This window comes from Somniosus microcephalus, chromosome 11, assembly GCF_052327205.1.
Source record: "Somniosus microcephalus isolate GS21.2 chromosome 11, FLI_Smic_1.0, whole genome shotgun sequence".
In the NCBI taxonomy this organism is placed as follows: domain Eukaryota; kingdom Metazoa; phylum Chordata; class Chondrichthyes; order Squaliformes; family Somniosidae; genus Somniosus; species Somniosus microcephalus.
The window spans coordinates 187,438,177-187,452,070 of record NC_140997.1 but is presented as its reverse complement, the minus strand read 5'-3'; the positions used below and the strand labels follow the sequence as shown (position 1 = coordinate 187,452,070).

The window sequence follows — 13,894 nt, the reverse complement described above, 5'->3', positions numbered from 1 at the left end:
AATTCATGGATGCAAAGCTATGCAAAGCCTTGCAACAGTTCCATATTCCGTGTCTACAGGGCTGGGAAGAGGGAATCCAGCGTGTAACAAACTGGATTCGCAGATTGATCAAAGATCTAACCTAATAATTCAGTTTCCCTGCATTTAGTCTATTTCAGTCTGAATGAATGTCCACGAAATGCCAAGTCAATATGTTGTTGGACAAATCCCTTTGTATGCATCCTGAAGAGATCTGACTTTAATACAGGATCTTTTTTATTATTCGTTTATGGGATGTGGGCATCGTTGGCAAAGCCAGCATTTATTGCCCATCCCTAATTGCCCTTGAGAAGATGGTGGTGAGCTGCCTTCTTGAACCGCTGCAGTCCGTGTGGTGATGGTACTCCCACAGCGACGATGAAGGATCGGCGATATACTTCTAAGTCAGGATGGTGTGTGACTTGGAGGGGAACTTGGAGGTGGTAGTGGTGTTCCCATGAGCCTGCTGCCCTCGTCCTTCTAGGTGGAAGAGGTCGCGGGTTTGGGAGGTGCTGCCGAAGAAGCCTTGGTGAGTTGCTGCAGTGCATCTTGTAGATGGTATACACTGCAGCCACAGTGCACCAGTGGTGGAGGGAGTGAATGTTTAAGGTGGTGGAATGGGGTGCCAATCAAGCGGGCTGCTTAGTCTTGGATGGAGTCGAGCTTCTTAAGTGATGTTGGAGCTGCACTCATCCAGGCAAGTGGAGAGTATTCCATCACACTCCTTACTTGTGCCTTGTAGATGGTGGAAAGGCTTTGAGGAGTCAGGAGGTGAGACACTCACCGCAGAATACCCAGCCTCTGACCTGCTCTTGTTGCCACAGTATTTATATGGCTGGTCCAGTTAAGTTTCTGGTCAATGGTGACCCCAGGATGTTGATGGTGAGGGATTCAGCGATGGTAATGCCATTGAATGTCATGGGGCAGTGGTTAGACTCTCGCTTGTTGGAGATAGTCGTTGCCTGGCACTTGTGTGGCGCGAATGTTGTCTGCCACTTATCAGCCCAAGCCTGAACGTCATCCAGGTCTTGTTGCATGCGGGCATGGACTGCTTCATTATCTGAGGAATTGTGAATGGCACTGAGCACTGTGCAGTCATCAGAGAACATCCCCATTTCTGACATTATGTTGGAGGGAAGGTTATTGATGAAGCAGCTGAAGATGGTTGGGCCTAGGACACTGCCCTGAGGAACTCCTGCAATGATGGCCTGGGGCTTTGATGATTGATCTTCAACCACCACAACCATCTTCCTTTGTGCTAGGTATGACTCCAGGCAGTGGAGAGTTTTCCTATTCCCATTGACTTCAGTTTTACTAGGGCTCCTTGATGCCACACTCGGTCAAATGCTGCCTTGATGTCAAGGGCAGTCACTCTCACATCACCTCTGGAATTCAGCTCCTTTGTCCATGTTTGGACCAAGGCTGTAATGAGGTTGGTCTTGGTGGAACTCAAACTGGGCATCAGTGAGTAGGTTATTGCTGAGTAAGTGCCGCTTGATAGCACTGTCGATGACACCTTCCATCACTTTGCTGATGATTGAGAGTAGACTGATGGGGCGATGACTGGCCGGATTGGATTTATCCTGCTTTTTGTGGACAGGACATACCTGGGCAGTTTTGCACATTGTTGGATAGATGCCAGTGTTGTAGCTGTACTGGAACAGCTTGGCTAGAGGCACGGCTAGTTCTGGATATGGATCATCCACTCGGCACTTCTGACTGAAGATGGTTGCAAATGCTTCAGCCTTGTCTTTTGCACTCACGTGCTGACTCCACCATTATTGAGGATGGGGATATTCATGGAGCCTCCTCCTCCCGTTAGTTGTTTAATGGTCCATCACCATTCACAACTGGATGTGGCAGGACTGCAGAGCTTTGATCTGTTCTGTTGATTGTGGGATCGCTTAGCTCTGTCTATAGCATGCTGCTTCTGCTTTTTAGCATGCATGCAGTCCTGTGTTGCACCTGGTGCTGCTCCTGGCAGGCTCTTCTACACTCCTTATTGAACCAGGGTTTGTCCCCTGGTTTGATGGTAATGGTAGAGTGAGGGATATGCCGATTACAGATTGTGGTGGAATACAATTCTCATGGATGCCCAGTTTTGGAGCAGCCAGATCTGTTCTGAATCTATCCCATTTAGCACGGTGGTAGTGCCACACAACATGATGGAGGGTGTCCTCAGTGTGAAAACGGGACTTCATTGCGGTGGTTACTGCTACCAATACTGTCATGGAGAGATGCATCTGCGACAGGTAGATTGGTGAGGACGAGGTAAAGTAGGTTTTTCCCGCATGTTGGTTCTCTCACCACCTAGATGAAAGATAATGAGATACTCTACTTTGTCTTTAAGATACTTAGTCTTCCCTAGTTAAATTATGTTATCTTCTGAATTAATGACTACTGTCTGGTTGCATCTTGTTGGTTGGAAAGTTCCAAAGTGCTGTTGGATTCCTACAGATGTAGGTAGGTGTCCCATTTAGTGGGATCTGACATTGCCTATCTACATTTGTATGGTGATGGCAGTGTTGCAGTTGAAGATGAAAGTTATCTTGTGTGCCTAGTTGACCTTTAGCGACAAATTGTATTGATGGCTAAGGAAGTTCTATACTGCACTTCTGGCAAATATGAGGGTTTTATACAACACTACAGATTTAATGTGGTGCTTCAAGGCTTCATTCATTAACAGCTTGACCACACTTTAATTGAAGCCCTGTTTCCTTTGCTTTAGGGGGGATTTTAACTCTAGGCATAGAACAGGCAGGCACCAGGCAGAATGCTGGAAATGGACCGGGCCTCAATACCATGCCACTGGCAAGCTGCAGACCCCGATCGGACGTCCTGCTGCAGCTTCTTTAATCACTTTAGACACACCAAACACACTTACCTTTGCACTCATGCACACATCACTCACCTGAACACTGACATCTCGACCCCTCCAAGCCCTTCAACCCGACGGCCCGACGACTCTAACTTGGCGTGGTTTGGAGCCGTCGGGAATCTCACAGTTCAACCTTAAAAATAGGGATTTGGCTAAAAACTGCCTGTTAACTACCTGCTAAAAGGCAGTTAATTGGCACTAATCCCTTCCCACCTCGGGTAGGCGGGTCCCATTGCGGGGCAGGTACCCGCCTCCTTTGAAACTGACATGGAGGCGGGTTAGGTGCGGGATGGGGTCGGGACCCCCAATTTCAGAATTTTAACCCCCCGCACACCTCCAATCCCGACTCCACGACACAATGAAAATCCTGCCCTATGCCTCTATTTATGAAGCCCAGGATCCCGTATGGTTTTTTAACCGCTTTCTGAACCTGCCCTGCCACCTTCAATGATTTGTGCACATATACCCCCAGATCACTCTGTTCATCCACCTTCTTTACGATTGTACCCTTTAGTTTATATTGCCTCTCCTCGTTCTTCCTACCAAAATGTATCACTTCGCACTTTCTGCATTAAATTTCATCTGCCAAGTGTCCGCCCATTTCACCAGCTTGTCTTCTTGAAGACTATCACTATCCTCCTCACTGTTCACTATACTTCCAAGTTTTGTTTCATATGCAAATTTTGAAATTGTCCAAGTCATTAATATATATCAAGAAAAGCAGTGGTCCTAGTACCGACCCCTTGGGAACACCACTGTGTACCTTCCTCCAATCCAACAAACAACCGTTCACCACTACTCTCTGCTTCCTGTCACTTAGCCAATTTCGTATCCATGCTGCCACTGTCCCTTTTATTCCATGGGCTTCAACTTTGCTGGCAAGCCTGTTATGTGGCACTTTATCAAACGCCTTTTGGAAGTCCATATACACCACGTCAACCGCATTACCCTCATCAACCCTCTCTGCTACCTCATCAAAAAACTCGATCAATTTAGTTAAACACGATTTGTCTTTAACAAATCTGTGCTGGCTTTCCTTAATAAATCCACACTTGTCCAAGTGACTGTTAACTTTGTCCTTGATTATTATTTCTAAAAGCTTCCCCACTACCAAGGTTAAAGTAACTGGTCTGTAGTTGCTGGGTTTATCCTTACACCCTTTTTTGAACAAGGGTGTAACATTTGCAATTCTCCAGTCCTCTGACACCACCCCCGTATCTAATGAGGATTGGAAGATTATGGCCAGCACCTCCGTGATTTCCTCCTTAACCTCCCTCCGCATCCTAGGATGCATCCCATCCGGTCCTGGTGACTTATCAACTTTAAGTATAGACAGCCTTTCTAGTACCTCCTCTTTATCAATTTTTATCTCATCCAGGATCTCTACTACCTCCTCTTTCACTGTGACTTCTTCCTTGGTAAAGACAGATGCATTGTACTCATTTAGTATCTCAGCCATGCCGTCTGCCTCCATGTGCAGGTCTCCTTTTTGGTCCCTAATCGGCCCCACCCCTCCTCTTACTACCCGTTTACTATTTCTAAGCCTATAGAAGACTTTTGAATTCCCTTTTATGTTAGCTTGTGCTGAAAGTATCCCCATGTCCATGTTCATTAAATTCACCTAGTTGAGATTATTAACTGGGTTGTCTGCACGTCTGTTTGTATGGACTGGCAATATGGACCAATCGTGATATTACTGGCACTCTGGGGAAATACTACTTAACTATAATGGCAGCAATTCAGTTGATCTACTGGTGAATTCCTGCCAGAATAACTGCAAGTGCTGCCAATAGGAACAACTAGGCCATGGAAGGCTAATATTTTCACCGCATTATGTAACGATGTAAATCAAACTAGTACATTGTGATTTTATACACCTGTTTTAATGTAATTACTATGAAATAATCAATAGGATACAATTTCTAATTTAGAAAATTATCCTTGCATATTCCAGTTTAAGTTTATAACTGATCTCGGAACTGACACAGCTATGCTGTATCACAACCTGTGCAGTTTGCATGGATTCTGCACAATTGGAAAGGCCCTGCAGAATTAATCTTTAAAAAGAAATACACCAGTAAAATAGGGGATTCTCGGCGGATGCTCACTACTAAACAACTTCTACTTCTACAGCACTTTTCACTGCAAAGTAACTTTACTAAAATTGCTGCAATGTGTTCGGCGAAGTCCCCGGTGGCAATTTGTCTATAATAGCTATGCGTGCATTCATATCAGTTACAAACAGGAGTGTATGTACGTCTCTTTTTATGTGGACACTAAGCATCTTTTGGGTATCTGTCACACTGATTTTAGCAGTGAGCTTCTGCTAATGTTAAGAGATTTTTCTATGTTGTAAAAGGTGCTTTTCCATTGGATTCTCCAGCTGCTATTAAGCTGCTTTTTGTTTTTGTTCCCCATTCCCCAAAATTGGCCAGCTTGTTTAGCTTCATTTTAATATATTTATATTAGGTCTGCCAAATTTAACTTTTCTGACCATATACAATCATGAAGCTTGACCCAAAGTCCTGAGAAACATGTCCTTAATTTAATATGGTGTAATTTAGTATAATTTTATTATAAATGAAGTACAATTGGGAATTCAATCTGATTTTGTTAAAAATGTATATTTTATAAAAGATATCCTGGGATTTAATATGCAATAACTTTTGAGGAGTGTTCTTTCTGACCAGCACAAGTGAACATTAAATGCATACAACCAAAAGTTACAGTGGAATTATCCAGCATAGCTACACAGAAGGTACAAGGAACATAATTTTAAACAGCACCCATTAAAATGTGGTGCATAATACCACATTTATAAGAATATAGAAGTGTCTACTTTGTTGAAATACAACCCCTAATTTCCACAAACAGCAATCCCAGCATTTACGTCAGCCAGTGCCCTCCAACACTGACCCCCACTGACATTTGCGAGATCAATGGGAAGGCACTATATTCACATGGGGCCAGTTGGAAGAAATGTCACTTAAGGCAGCTTCTTTTATCGTGGTCAAGGAACGGTACTCCAGCAGGGAATCCATGCTATTAGGAGGGGAGGGGTAAAAAAATTAGCAATGGAAAAAAGAGAGTAGCAGCTTATGACTAAAATAACACAAATTGAAAAAAAGAGTTGTGTTATTTATAAAAGGGATATTAGTGAGGATGTGATTATACAAAACTACTGGTGGAAGGACAGTCAGCAAAATAAACAGCTATCTAAAAAAAAATCTCTGATGGAGAGTGACAGTTCAGGTAGTTATCTCATCAATGTTACTGACAACTGTTGCTCAGGTAATAGAAACATAGAAAACTATAAATGTTTTGAACTTAGTAAGTGATTCAGTTCCCAGAAGATTTCAATGTACTTCACCTTCAGCTACACAAACAATTGTCTTTAGCACAGTTACGTATTCGCTAAAAGGAATTGGATATATAATTGAAAAGGAGAAATTTTTAGGGCTATGGGGAAGAGCAGGGAAGTGAGACTAATTGGAGAGCTCTTCCAAGAAACACAGACATGATAGGCTGACTGGCATCCTTCCGTGCTGTATGATTGTGTGTGTGGTGCTTGAGGAGAAACATAATGGCCTGGATTTTGTGGTCAGTGGCACTAGCCGTTCATTACACTTACCCACAGACTTTCTGTGGGCTTTTGCACTAGAACTTGCAGCTATTAGAGAGCCAAAACAGCATGGCACCCTAAACAGGGGATCTGGGACCTGTGTGAACAAGTAAAGCAACAGTGTGTCTCCATAACCAATCAGATTGAAGAATCCTTACCTAGGCACGCAGGGGTCGATTTTCAGTGTGCCGTGAGGTGGGCTTTTAGGCGTGCGGGGGGCAAAAATCTTGAATTCGGGGGTCCCGACACCATCCCGCCCAAAACCCGCCTCCACGTAAGTTTCAAAGGAGGCGGGTACCCGCCCCGCACTGGGACCCGCCGACCCGAGGCGGGAAGGGATTAGTGCCAATTAACTGCCTGTTAACAGGTAGTTAACAGGCAGTTTTTAGTCTAATCCCTATTTTGAAGGGTGTCGTGTGGGATTCCAAACCACGCCAGGTTAGAGCAGGCGGGCTGTCGGGTTGAAGGACTTGGAGGGGTCGAGATGTCGGTGTTCAGGTGAGTGATGGGTGCATGAGTGCAAAGGTAAGTGTATTTGGTGTGTCTAAAGTGTGTAAAGAAGTTTAAATTACCTGTACTTACCTTTACAGCCTTTCTTCCTCTAGGCTTCGGGAGTCCATCATTCAGCCGGCACTGAAAGCTGAATGGCCGCGAACTGTCAAAAGTGACAGCCTGCAGCTTTCAGTGCCGGCGAGAGTTCTAACTGAGTCTGCGTAGAAGGACTCAGGTTAGAAGTAAGACTGTCAATGTTTGACAGCTTCAAACAGCTGTGAAACACTGATATTTCATCTGCCAACACGTCTTGACAGATGAAATTTCAGTCTGTGACATCACCTGTTGCCGGGTGGCCCTTAATTGGCCTGCTGAGCCCGCTGGGTGGGCTCAATAAGGTCAATCAAGGGAAAATTGCGTGGATTGGCCGCATCTCGATGGAGGCGGGACTAAAACCCGAAAGTTGTAGTCCCGCCTCCTTCCCGAATGCTGAATGAAAATCCAACCCGCAGAGTCTAAACCAGGAAGTGCAAGTTAGAATAATTAATTCAATGTCAAATCACGTATAAGTAAAATAAAGAGAGGGAAAGAAAGATGGGAATACGAGAGAGATAAAAGATACAGAAAGAAAATGCAAAAAATAAGAGAATTAAGAGAGTGCAATCCAGATCTCAAGTAGATTGATGAAAACAAAGCACGTCAAAAGTCACACTAATGATCTGATTTCAAAATTTCTTGCATGCTATACTTGTAGTTACAGTAGGAATATTAGTGAGAATCCTAGCATACTCTATTTAAAATTTGTGGTTTTTAATCATTATATTTTGCTGGCTTTTGACAGGTTGGCCATTTTTGATTTATTATAGTCAAAAAAATCACATAATAACTTTTCCGAGCAATCCCTCACTCTAGCCCTAAATTTCACTCACTAACTACCCTTCCTCTTAAAAAGGCTGATGTAATTGCCAGTGTTAAATGGGATGTCCTAATTCGCTAAATGAGATCTCAGTTTGGTTGCACCTAATTTAAACATTCTTCCGTTGAAAAGAAATTCTAATTTATATTCTGCAATTTATTATCATTCTAACTTTGGCTGAAAAAAGAATTAGACTCAAATCACCAGTGTCACTTGTCTCAGGCGGCATGGGGGTACTATGAAGCTGTGTTTGAATTTTATTTTTGTTATATAAAAAAATTATGGAAGTTATTTCAAATCTTTTTATACATTTTTTCCCTCAACTGTGCAAAACAAAAATATACTCTATACTGTCCAGAAGAGATCTTAATTGACCTTGAAGTTTGATTGATGTCAATGTAAACCATGGCCTAGGACCTCAAATCTTGATTGTAGTAATCAGTGAACACACCTGCTACTTCAGCGTACAACTAAACAGGGACTTTCATTATTAGCAGTCATCTGAATTCAATACATCATCATTTAATCGTAATGGCCTGGAACTTGCGGTCAACAGCGAAGTAAGCTTTGCACAAAGATCTCGCGATCTCGGGTTTTCCAACGCGCAACTCAAATCAACGGAATATAGTGGAGGTCCCCTAGTGCGAGCTGTTGTGACGGCAAAAGCTGTCTAAGCAGCCAATCAAAACGCAGAATTCTCACAGACAGCGAACAAGGAAGTGAGTAAGCTCTTAAAATTCTAACTTTTAAAAAAATGTTAGCGAGAGCAAAACAAAGATTGGGGCTCTCACATGGGGACAAGGCAAACCTGAAATAAAGATGAACAAACTTTAAAAAAATATATTTTAAGTTTCTTAAAAATTGTAATTTTTATTAAAATGGATAAATTTGACACTGCACAAAATTTAAATTCAGTTTTTCAGGCCTTTGTTTAGCAGTCAATTCGCTGTTAAAACCCCAAATACACCTAATCCCTTTGGGTCTAACTTTTATTGGGGAATTTAATTACTGCGGAAGAGCTGAAGATTTCGTCGGTTTCCCTGATTTGAGTGATTTCACCGATTGCCGACTCTGTGGGGGGTGTTGGGTGGGGCACAGCGCAGCCTATGGAGGAGCAGTGAATGACAGACTGCAACTTCAGGATTTTTGCCTGTGCATGCCCCAAATCCCGAGGTTGTGGTCAGTTTTAAAGGCGGAATGACGGCAAACGCTGCCAGTTCGCCGTCATCTGGACCGCAAATTCCAGGCCATTGTGCCTCTGCATTTGTTTATGTATAATATATATGACATACACACGGAAGCTAAAAAGGATTCCCTAATGGACAAAATAGCTGTCATATTCAAAACAAAAGAAGAGATCTCCTGCTCGCTTCTCTGCAGAACAGTTCCAGCAGATTTTGACATGCTGTAACGGAACCATCCCTTGCAGCTTCAGACCAATCTGCTCAAGAGAAACACCAAAAGCACATCTCTTCAATGCAGATCCCATTTCTAACACAATGCTTCAAATGACGAATAACTTTTTAAAGTAACCACACAGTGGCACCTGAACTACATTGGTGCTGCAGCTTTGAATTAACATAGCTATTTGTGTATATGGGGAGCCCAATGAATCCTGCATGAAGCTGTGTAAATTAAACATCAGTTTCTTTTATCATCAAGTGCATACACCTTGTAATCATGAATTATGCAGGGATGAATTAGCTGTCTGATAACAAAAGGAAACAGCTGTAACTAATCCACAAGAAAACACTTTCAGGCATACACTTTTGGCTGGGTATACTACAGAAAAAGGGAAAATATTGTTATTTAATATATGCTGTCATAACTGATAACCTTGTAAAACCTTCCTGTAAGGCAGTGTCTTCTTCTTCTTCTTCTTCTTAGGCAGTCCCTCGGAACCGAGGATGACTTGCTTCCACATTAAAAATGAGTTCTCAGGTGACCGATGAGTCCAATGCGGGACCTACAGTCTCTGTCACAGGTGGGGCAGACGGTGGTTGAAGGGGTGGGTGGGTAGGGTACTTGGGTTGATGTCCGCTGCTTGTGCTTGGCTTCCGCTTGATCCCAGCGAAGAGACTCGAGGTGTTCAGCGCCTTCCCGGATGCTTCTCCTCCACTTTGTGCGGTCTTGGGCCAGGTATTCCCGCAAGATCCTGCAAATCCATTGGCAGGATAGGTGCACCAACGTCAGTGTTCTCGCTCAGGCCAATATCCCCAGCATCGAAGCTTTGACCACGCTCGATCAGCTCCGATGGATGGGTCACATCGTCCGCATGCCCGATACGAGACTCCCAAAACAAGCACTCTACTCGGAGCTCTGACATGGCAAGAGAGCCCCAGGTGGGCAGAGGAAATGCTTCAAGGACACCCTCAAAGCCTCCTTGAAAAAGTGCAACATCCCCACAGTGAATATGCCACAAAGAACTATAACGACCTTGTCTGTCACACAATCCCTGTATCAGTATTCAATGCATACTGCAGAATAACTGGTTTACAGCCAAGGCTAAAAATGTGTTTTGTTTGTTTTCACATCAATACAAACAATATATGTAAAATGAAACTGGGGTGAACAAAATGTGATAGATTAAATACTGTATATCTTACAGGTAAGAAAATAAGACAGCAAACTGTCCAACACGATGTCACTGTTAAGCATCACTTTGTGTACTGTGTGAATGTCCTGACATTGTAGTGTCACAGGTAACATCAGAGAAGAAATTTTACTGCCCGAAAAAAGCTGAAATGTTCCATGCTGTCTGAACAGCTGCACTAATATCCCCAGGAGAATTTAAAAGGCATTGCAAGGTTCGCATGGGGCTTATCAATTGTATGAAAGGTCACTACAAAAAATGTGAACCTCTATTTTCTCTCAGCAGATGCTGAAGAAATACACATGCTGTGTATTTCCAGCATTTCTATCTTACTTCAGACTTCCAGTGACACTGTTTTTCTTTGTTCAAACCTTTTGTGGGATTCTATCTATGTAATTCATTCCTGGCTAAGTATCAATCATTCAATGGCCCTGAATTTGTGGTTGGTATGTCAGCGTACTCTCAGAGTCTTTGAAATTGACCGCAAGTTCAGGATTTCCGCAAGCGCTAAATCCCGAATGTGCGATTGGTCAAGTTCCGACAGCGCATTGGTTTCGCTGCACGTTTCACCTACCCATTCGAAAAGTTGGGCTAATTGCCCACCTACTGTGCTTTAATTACCCTGAAAACGTTTACGTCTGGTGTAAACAGGCACAGGAGCCTGTTCCGCAACATAAGGGCGGGGGGGGGGGGGGGGCGGGGTGGCGGGTGAAAATTGTATTAGTTGGCGGCTGCTGACTGACCTATTGAGTGTTTCCAGCATTTTCTGATTAAAAATTTACTGGCCAGACACCTTTTCTGTGTCAAAATCTTTCCCAGTGAGTTTCTGAACCCAGAAATTAAGCACGGAAAACACGAGCAATCGGCACTCTATAGATTGGATATATATGGTAGGGCAAAGTTTTTGTGTCCTGATTATTTCTCAACATATTACAATAAAAAAAACTACTGATTTATAGAAACATTTTGTACTGGGGTTTGCTACTTTATGTGCACAATTCAAATAACGGAGCATCTAATCTAATATTGAGTAGGTAAGAACCTTATATCTAACAATGCAGTACACATAATTATGAAAGATGTTTGATCAAATGTATATCTGGCATAATTAAATATACCTTTTAAAATCACTTCAACCAACATTTTCAATTAAGAGCGGCTATTAAACGCAATGTAGATTATAAATATATGTCAGTAGAAGACTTCTGTCTTCTATTGACATATATTTACAACCCTGTTTTAGCAATGTCCTCTGTTTCCTGATTGGCTAAGAGTCTGGAAGTGAAAGGAGCACCGCCCCACGTGATCCTAAGTTTGCGTGTGCACAGCAGTGCGTCCCTGGGATCCGTGGGCCACTGCGCGGCGCACAACTCTGCAGCGTCTGAAAGCAACTTCACAAAGGGGGGTTTCTCACGAGGTAAGTGCGGATTTCGTTTAGCTGTCGGCGGCGTGCTTCTTACCTACGCCACTGACCACGAATTCAGGGCCAATATGTCTAACATAATTTCCACACAAACCTTCCTACACAGCGGAAGGATTTTCTGTCATGGTAAGGGGATAATTTTGGTAACAAATTACTATTAAACTTGTACAATAGCAAAATACTGTGGATGTTGGAATCCGAAACAAAAACGGAAAATGCTGGAAAAACTCAGCAGGCCAGGCAACATCCGTGGAGAGAGAAATAGAGTCAACGTTTCAGGTCTGTGACCCTTCGTCAGTTCTGTTAAATGTGTCAGTTTGTTGGTTAATATTTTTGAGTGACCACGGCTAAGTTATCTATTGGGGATAAAGAATTGTATTGTGTTTTAGCTGTATCTATTCAATATTTAATAACAACCACTTTTAAATGCATTGGGATGCTTTCTGAATTATATATTTTTTACATTAGACACATATTAACTATGGGTAAAAAATGGTTAAAAGTATACAGAGGCAGAAACATTTTGCATTACATTAAACATTACCACTTTGTTGTAGTTTTGCAAGATTAAAAAAATTATGCCCATCTTTTCTTTTATATTTGTTCCTGGGATGTGGGTGTCGCTGGCAAGGCCAGCATTTATTGCCCATCCCTAATTGTCCTCGAGAAGGTGGTGGTGAATCACCTTCTTGAACCGCGGCAGTCCGTGTGGTGAAGGTACTCCCACAGTGCTGTTAGAGAGAGAGTTCCAGGATTTTGACCCAGCGATGATGAAGGAGTGGTGATATACTTCTTGGCAAGGATGGTGTGTAACTTGGAGGTGGTGGTGTTCCCATGCGCCTGCTGCCCTTGTCCTTCTAGGTGGTAGATGTCGCGGGTTTGGAAGGTGCTGTCAAAGAAGCCTCGGCGAGTTGCTGCAGTGCATCTTGTAGATGGTACACACTGCAGCCACAGTGCGCCGGTGGTGGAGGGAGTGAATGTTTAAGGTGGTGGACGGGGTACCAATCAAGTGGGCTGCTTTGTCCTGGATGGTGTTGAGCTTTTTGAGTGTTGTTGGAGCTGCACTCATCCAGGCAAGTGGAGAGTATTCCATCACACTCCTGACTTGTGCCTTGTAGATGGTGGAAAGGCTTTGGGGAGTCAGGAGATGAGACACTTGCCGCAGAATACCCAGTCTCTGACCTGCTCTAGTTGCTACAGTATTTATGTGGTTGATCCAGTTAATTATCTAGTCAATGGTGACCCCCGGGAAGTTGATGGTGGGGGATTTGGCAATGGTAATGACGTTAAATGTCAAGGGGCAGCGGCTAGAGTCCCGCTTGTTGGAGATAGTCATTGCCTGGCACTTGTGTGGTGCGAATGTTACTTGCTACTTATCAGCCCAAGCCTGGATGTTGTCCAAGTCTTGCTGCAGGCGGGCATGGACTGCTTCAAGGGCAGTCACTCTCACTTCAGATCTGTAGGTACAAAACACTGGAAGGTGGAAACTGAATCAATGATTAGTGCTTAGTTAAATAAATATATATTCCTTCCATTTTTGAAAATTACTTTTATTTTCTCTTTTGGTCTCTCTCACTACTCCCTGGCCAAACATGCAACCTTCCCCCAGGCCTGTGCAAAAGGTACCTTTGATTTGATCACTGAAAGGCACATATCAGTAGCCAGACATGATGGGACACCTGACCTCCAAATTGCAACTCTGCTAGTAGCTTCACTGAAGTAAGGAACCCACCCTCAGTTGTTGTTGTAACTAAAGGGTATGTGTAAATACTCCAAGAACCAGAACCCAACACCAGAACTGAGAGGTTATACCTATCAGGAAAGATTGAACAGGCTTGGGCTCTTTTCTCTAGAAAAAAGACTGAAGGGTAACCTGATAGAGGGCTTCAAGATTATGAAAGGGTTGAGATAGAGATGATGGGGTCGATTTTAACTGAGCCGTGGAGGCGGGC

General features: G+C 43.3%; 1 protein-coding gene across 15 annotated transcripts in view; it reads right to left on the bottom strand.

The window, feature by feature from the left end:
- The window catches only part of cadpsa (Ca2+-dependent activator protein for secretion a), a 583,962-nt gene that overhangs the window by 543,524 nt on the left and 26,544 nt on the right, over window positions 1-13,894 (bottom strand). The window lies entirely within an intron of this gene.